The sequence below is a fragment of the Aplidium turbinatum genome, chromosome 9 (assembly GCF_918807975.1).
Source record: "Aplidium turbinatum chromosome 9, kaAplTurb1.1, whole genome shotgun sequence".
Taxonomy (NCBI): domain Eukaryota; kingdom Metazoa; phylum Chordata; class Ascidiacea; order Aplousobranchia; family Polyclinidae; genus Aplidium; species Aplidium turbinatum.
This window is the reverse complement of record NC_137480.1, coordinates 16,398,684-16,405,722: the sequence shown is the minus strand read 5'-3', so window position 1 is coordinate 16,405,722 and position 7,039 is coordinate 16,398,684. Positions and strand designations below refer to the sequence as shown.

General features: G+C 38.6%; 1 pseudogene; it reads left to right on the top strand.

Moving 5' to 3' along the window:
• Positions 1 to 7,039, top strand: part of LOC145776957 (uncharacterized) — an 868,661-nt pseudogene that overhangs the window by 826,442 nt on the left and 35,180 nt on the right.

Sequence of the window (7,039 nt, the reverse complement as noted above, 5' to 3'; positions counted from 1 at the left end):
AAAGACGTTCACAGTATTACGTTGTTGCTGTAGCGACCTGCAGAATATAAACATGCGCACCGGAAACCTACTGAAAATAAGCTGTAGCCGAATATTGAATAATCCGGCTCACTGGTAATGCAAAATATCTTTGTTGAAAAAAGCAAACTACTGCTAGCGCCTAACCATAGATGGTCTAACTAACTTCTGCGTTATGTCGAACTGGCTGGCACGTGTTCATGGCTGCTTAGACAAATTTTGTTAAAATAGGAAAAAAGGTAGCGGTCACGTAGCCTATTGGTAACCATTGTGGCGGAAAGTTTGGCTAGGAAGAATTATTCATTTAAAAGCAATAGAAGTAATCTCAAGTCTTTCCTTTTTTTACTCCGAAACTTTGCATGGTGGTTAGGATGAACAACGGCGTGCGTGTCATTATCGCTTCCAGTTCCAACTTACTGCTTTTGCAATAGACCAGTGACAATGTCGCCGCTTTTTTAATCACCCTAACCAGCAAATGTGCCCTTTTGTAGCCTACATTGATTCAACATTGCTGAGAAACAACATCGCGTGGAAAAGATAGCCTACCTATAGTTAAAAGATAAAATTTTTTTCGAAGCAGAAAACAGTCTTGCTGGAATGCCAAATATTTTCTTTTTACCACTCACAGTAATTTAATTAGCTTTCGAAGACAGTTTTTTTTGTGATTTATTTTATTGACAATTTCATTCGGTGATTTTGTTTCCTTTTACAGTAGGCTAGGCTTTGTTAAAGAAAATACACTTCATCCCATTCCACATTTATAAAAAGCCATATACTTTTGTCAACTTGAGTAAATCACTGTTTTTACCTCTCTTGCGCCATACCTTGGGCTAATATAAGAAAAATCGCTCAAGGCCACCATCATTTGGTAACACTTTAGGCATTAAAATAATCTTGCAGAACATCAAACGAAATGTTATAATGATGCAATAAAATAGATAACACAACAATAATTTTCTCGGTGCGATATCAGGGCCTGTTTGAATGAGCACAAAGTTGATATTAGAGCACGAATTGCTGAAAGACAAACGCGAAGCTCTTGTGATTTTGATTTTCGATGGGTGGTCAATAGAATACGAGTCAATTAATAAACTTCTTGCGGAACGTCTGACGATCTTTTACAATACTTCGGTTAAAAATCACTGACTTATACCAAGGATCTCAAACTAAAATAGCTTTGAGGGCCAAATGAACACTTTTAAATTAACCGAAGGGCCGCAATACACAATAAGAAGCCAATAAACAAAATAACACAGTTTAAACGCAATAAAAAAGGTAGTAAGAACACACCAAAAACGTTAGCCTAGATTGCAAGACGAAACGACAGACCAGGAGAGTAAAAATCTAGCAATCAACTTTCCGAACGGCGGAGAAAACTAAACCCTTGAAGAACTGACTTCAGAAAATACCAAGGTTACTATTGTGAGAAGGACACAATAAGTGAAAAAGCAATGTGCTTGTGATGTAACAAGACGAGTTTCTCCCACGCTATAAAATGGTTCGCCACTCGACAGTAGTGCTAAAAAGTCGTGCGAACTGTTAAGTTTGATGAGCATCTTCAGATTTTCTCTGCAACTTTAAAGTGCATTTTATCCTTCTAAATTTATAGAAAAAATATGTAGTATGATTGTTAATTATTTCAAAGTTTAAAAATGCATCGCAGGCCGCGTGTTTGAGACCCCTGGCTTAGACAATGTTAGGCAAGTTTCAATAGCAGAAACAAGGTAGCAGGCCTAAGTAGCAAGGAGCGATAGCACCGCATGTAGCAGCTCTTTGCTTGTTCTTTTACAAGTTACTTTGCAATGTGGATATGTTTGGTGCCACACTGAACATTCATAGCCTACTCCACGCCATGATTGAATATCCGGCATCTCATAACGCTGAACAATCTCAAGATTTTTACAAGCATCTTCCTCTCAGAATTCTGCCGCGATGAAGTCACTCTGCCTCTCAATCGATGAAAACTGGAGCCAAATCAAGAACCACATGTCTTAAAACGAGCACACCCGTGGAAGGAAATTAAGACACTCTATCGTGCCCGTCTGTCAACTTCTCATGAAACTGACAAACTAAAAATCTATCCACCAAAAAATTGAATTGTAATTGAGAGTAGGCTAATTAAGTAGCCTAGGCATCCGTGACCTGGCCCACTAGTCTACCTCCCATCGAGATAAGCGTGGATTCGTTTCCACAGTCCTGGCAGAGCTTTTCTGCTTTTAAGCATGCAGCAATTAGTATTAGGTTAGCACTTTTCCACAACTTCATCTTTGTTTTTCTTATCTTTATCCTGCATTGCGGGAAAGCGGACTTGAGCGCTATGCATCGGTGTACGCCTTCCCTCGTACACCTGACCCACGCTGCAGCCGACAGCAATGTCTGTTTCCGATTGTCTACTCTACTTATGACTTAAATTTGGTGCTACCCATTACTCGAAATCGATCACTGGGTAGAGGCAATTATCGTAAAGTTTCTTGCCCAGAGAAACAACAGCAAGTGCGGGTGGCTGGAGTCGAACATGCAGGCTCTCGACTGCGAGCCCAATGCGCTAATCACTCGGCCACTGCTGCCGTTTTGCTCTTTTCCCTTGCTAGTTTGGCTCTGAGAAACAAATCACAAGCCATATCAACCGCTGATCATATGTCCGCCTATTTTTGTCATAGCTTATTTGGTTAAGCGTCCGACTGTGTTCCGGAAGAAACCATAAGATCAAGCAGAGCTGGTTCGATTCTCGGGGTCTGCTCCTGATAAACGCATTTATTTAGAGGACTGTTAATTGCAACGGTTTTGGAAACTCGAGTGGATACCAACAAACGAGTGTCCATTACAATGGTGGAAAGTGCATCAAACTCACTTTCCAATGGTGACTTAATTGGCACAGATTTTGTTGGTTGCGAGTACAAGATTTGCGCATGGTAGCTCAAAGCTGCAGTTTTACGTCTGACTCTCTTCAGGAGCTATCTTCAGAATAAAAAAAAGTGAAGCATCTATAGTAGAAGAAAAATGAAATGTAAATTCGGCAAAAATAAAGGAGTTTTAGGGTAGGGGAAGGTGGGGTTAGTTGAGTCATGTTTCAGATTTTTCCTTATAATTTTTTACCTATTGTAGATACACCTATCAAAGTCTAAGTGAAACAAAAATAACGAAGTATGCTTGCTGCTACCCATTTAAAATGCTATCTCACGTTTAATTGTCATTTTTATTACCTTGAACACAGAGCACCGTTTGACTCAACCAACCCCGCATGCAGGGTTAGTTGAGTCAGTGGGTGGGGTTAGTTGAGGCGCAATGGCATTCATGAGATGCATAATTTTTTGGGGCTATTGGGCACCGTCCCCATCTGGCAGACTGGCACCTCTGATCTATACCTACCATCAATGAACGTTTATTGTATCCAGAAGTGGGGAATAACCTATACTTTGTACTATGGGCCACAAGAAATATTAAAAATACCAGGCGGGCCACATGACTCCTCCAAATTCGCCCGTTTCTACAAACTTTTCATAAAAAAAGAGTTTTCACAGCAACCAGTAACAAATTTTCTTCGAATTTTCCCGACTTCATGCCATTTCTCTAAAAAAAATTAAAAAAAAGATCTTCACCGCAACCAGGCCCAAATTTCTCTCGATTTCGCCCGACTTCATGCCATTTCTCTAAAAAAAAGGTCTTCATACCGCCCAGACCCAAATTTCACACGTATTATCGAAAGTGACATGAAATCTAATACTTTTCATGCTCCCACAGGCCACATTATATTGCTTTGCGAACCACATTTGGCCCGCCAGCCGTAAGTTCCCTACCCCTAAATTAATCACAAGTGCACATGTAAAAACAGCACTGTTGTCGGTGCACGCCAAATGTGCCCAACTGTTGCATTGGAAACATGTAGAACTACTACTTCCACCATAGGACAGCACGAGTTGCATCAAGTGCAGCAATAACGAATCGAGCAATTCCAAGAGTATTGATGGTGCCGATCATAGTCACCAAATCTTCTCTATCCCTAAAAACAATATACCCAACTTGTTTCATGCCTTGTTTGTGGTTTGAGCATCCCATCTTTACTTTAGAAGCATCAGCTCCAGTTTCATTTATGTTCTTCAAACATCCAAGAAACGTTTCTTTGTCCACACCAACTCTTTCTGCTGCCTTTCTTAACGACATAGCCTACCATCTTGCACTAACTTCAAACCAGCTTCAAAAGTCTCCATAAGCCATTGTCCACGACCAGTTTTTTTTTATAATTTTTAAGACTTAATTTGAAAATATTTTAAAGCTAAACAGAAAAGTAATAATCAAATAATAGCTCATTTTGTCCAAGTAACTGAATTAATAATGCGCGTTTAGCAATAAAATTCAGAAGTAAGATTTCAGCAGCCTGCAACTTGAGGTAGGGTTAGTTGAGTCACTGCCTCAACTAGTCCCGCAGCTATTGACTCAACCAACCCCAATCCTTCCTCGTGACAATGATTGAACGTATTATCTATATGTAAAGCTTTATCAGTTTTACACAAATGCACTGTGCATAAGATAGCTATAAACTATATGAAACTTCGACGCTATCTTCGCTTACGCCTATCATAGCTTCAGCATCCTAATCAACTTTGAGCTGAAAATATTTACTTTTTAGTCCAAAAAATGGCATTTTGCTGACTGTATAACTTACACAGCTGCTAAAACAAGATGGACGCAGTTACCCATAATGCTTATTATTTCAAGCAATTAATCTTCACGAAGTCATGCTTGGTTAGTCAGAAAACAATGGTGACTCAACCAACCCACCGACTCAACTAACCCCACCTTCCCCCCGTAGCTTATAGCCTAAACAAATTCTTTTTGGCGACATAAGATTGGATTGAGTGTTCTTATAAAGCTTGCTTCCCGTGCTTAATTTTTAATGATTCTGATTTCGCATAGAAAACGTTGAGCTTGTCCAGTTTAACATATTTGTGGGAACAGACGTTTTCGGTTATGAACTGAAACAAGAACCGCTCGAAATCAAAACTGAGCGAAAATGTAAGATAGGCTTTTTACGGACGTAGGCACGCAAAGTAATCTTCGATATTATGAACCAGATACATTTGATTTGTGACTTGAACTCGACTGTATCATAGGCTATTTATTTCGATTTAGTGGTAGCATTTAGGGATGGAATATATACAAATGTCGCCAAGCGTTTCGCAATCAATAGACCTAGGCAGGGGCTAGGCTCCTACGAGATTTCTTTTTCCAGCAGAAATGAAGTTAGGCTACCACATCAGCAGCACGTAGATTCAATAAATTATAACGGAATGAGCTAATAAATTATTACAATTTAAAGTTATAAAACGTTCAAAGAAACTGAAAGTGACTATTCTGATTCAAGTAAAGATAAGATTGCACCAAGTTTTAAAAAAAAATCTGAACCGATTGATACTGTAGCGATCCATTATTGCGTCAAATAAGTTTCCCTTTCTTGAACTAGTTTAACCTAATATTATTTCCTAAAGATTCTGTAATTTTCCATGCAACCTGCTCCCGAAGCAAATAGGAAAAAGGGTACAGATAATAAAATGGTTTGTTTGGCGACAACCAGACCAGCTCAGAAAACATTCAATAGATTGTGTAGTAGCCTATGTAACAATTTGGACGACCGTTAAGATGTGAAAATATGTAACCTTTTGTTTCGTTATTCTATAATATTTAAATTCATTTTTGTTTAAATTTACAATATTATATGAACACTTTCTGATGACTAAAAACTATAATTCGAGCAATAATTGTGTGGAAACAGTTTAATGAAGTCAGATAGCTAAATTTAGATGAATAGAATTTTCATCAGGTAGTCAGACAGTCTTAATATTAATTCAAATATAAACAAACATTAGACCTTACACAAATATTTCCACAATACCAATGGACATTCTGGTCACAGTAAAGCTGTCCCGAAGAGACGCTATCCAGTTTCAAACAGACGCAATCCTGGTATCTACCAAGCTCAGCCAATAGCCTACGTTTGTGTTCCTATGCTTCTGACCCTAATGGTAATATGATCATTATTGCAGTGATCTGTTAGAAGCCCTATATTGTTTGATTGATTGATTTTATTTCGTTGTAGGTAAATATAATACAATAAATACAGCAATAAAAAAGGAATTTCCAGCAACGGGAATCTGCGAAGAGACCATGGGTCTTCGAGTCAAGCAGATACCCCAGATTCTAATAGAAGTTCTAAAATTGCGATAGGAATAATTCAATAACGAAAATTGAGACAAGGTGTTAGAAGAAGGTGAAATGCCATGAGCCTTTGAAAGCACACAGCACGAAATGAGGGCAGTAAATTCAAAAGATGCGGTTTACAACCAAACAAAATGCAGTATTCTTGTCATTGTTGTGAATACTTGGCTAGGATCACCTTTCTGCTTCTTTAGCTGTAATGTTTTTTACACGAGATCGTGTAGGTGAAATGCCATGCCTTATTTCTATTGTTAGTTTATAAAAGAGGAATAACACAGTTCAGTACCGGTAACGTTATGGTCTTAGTGCATTGCACCGAGTCACGTGCGCTTAATTACGTCGTACCTCCTTGTGAGTTATTCGTAATTATTGCATCAGGACTTGGTACCTACTACACAGTGATTTGTGGTTATTCTGCTGTAGGCTACCTATAAGCGTAACATAAATTATAATTTCTTGACCTTCACCTGTCTAGGACGACAAATTGGTATTTTGAAATTCAAAACAATTCTTGTTTCAACTGTACCGAGGCTTATCCTATCTTCAAACCAGCGAAAGCGGTCCGATTTACATCAGTTAAAGGCATGTAAACGTTGAACCAATGTCCATTTTTCTATCATACGATTAACGTTAGTTGTTCCCCGTAATGCGAGGGTAGTGTAAAATGGAATAACGGTTGCTGGTTAGGCTTGCTACAGGATTAAGGTTAAATAATGAATATATTATGGTGATCCAGTAGAAGCTGCAGACGCAACTGTCAAATCTGTCCTTTTTACGTTGATTCAACGTCTTTAGATGCTGAATTAAT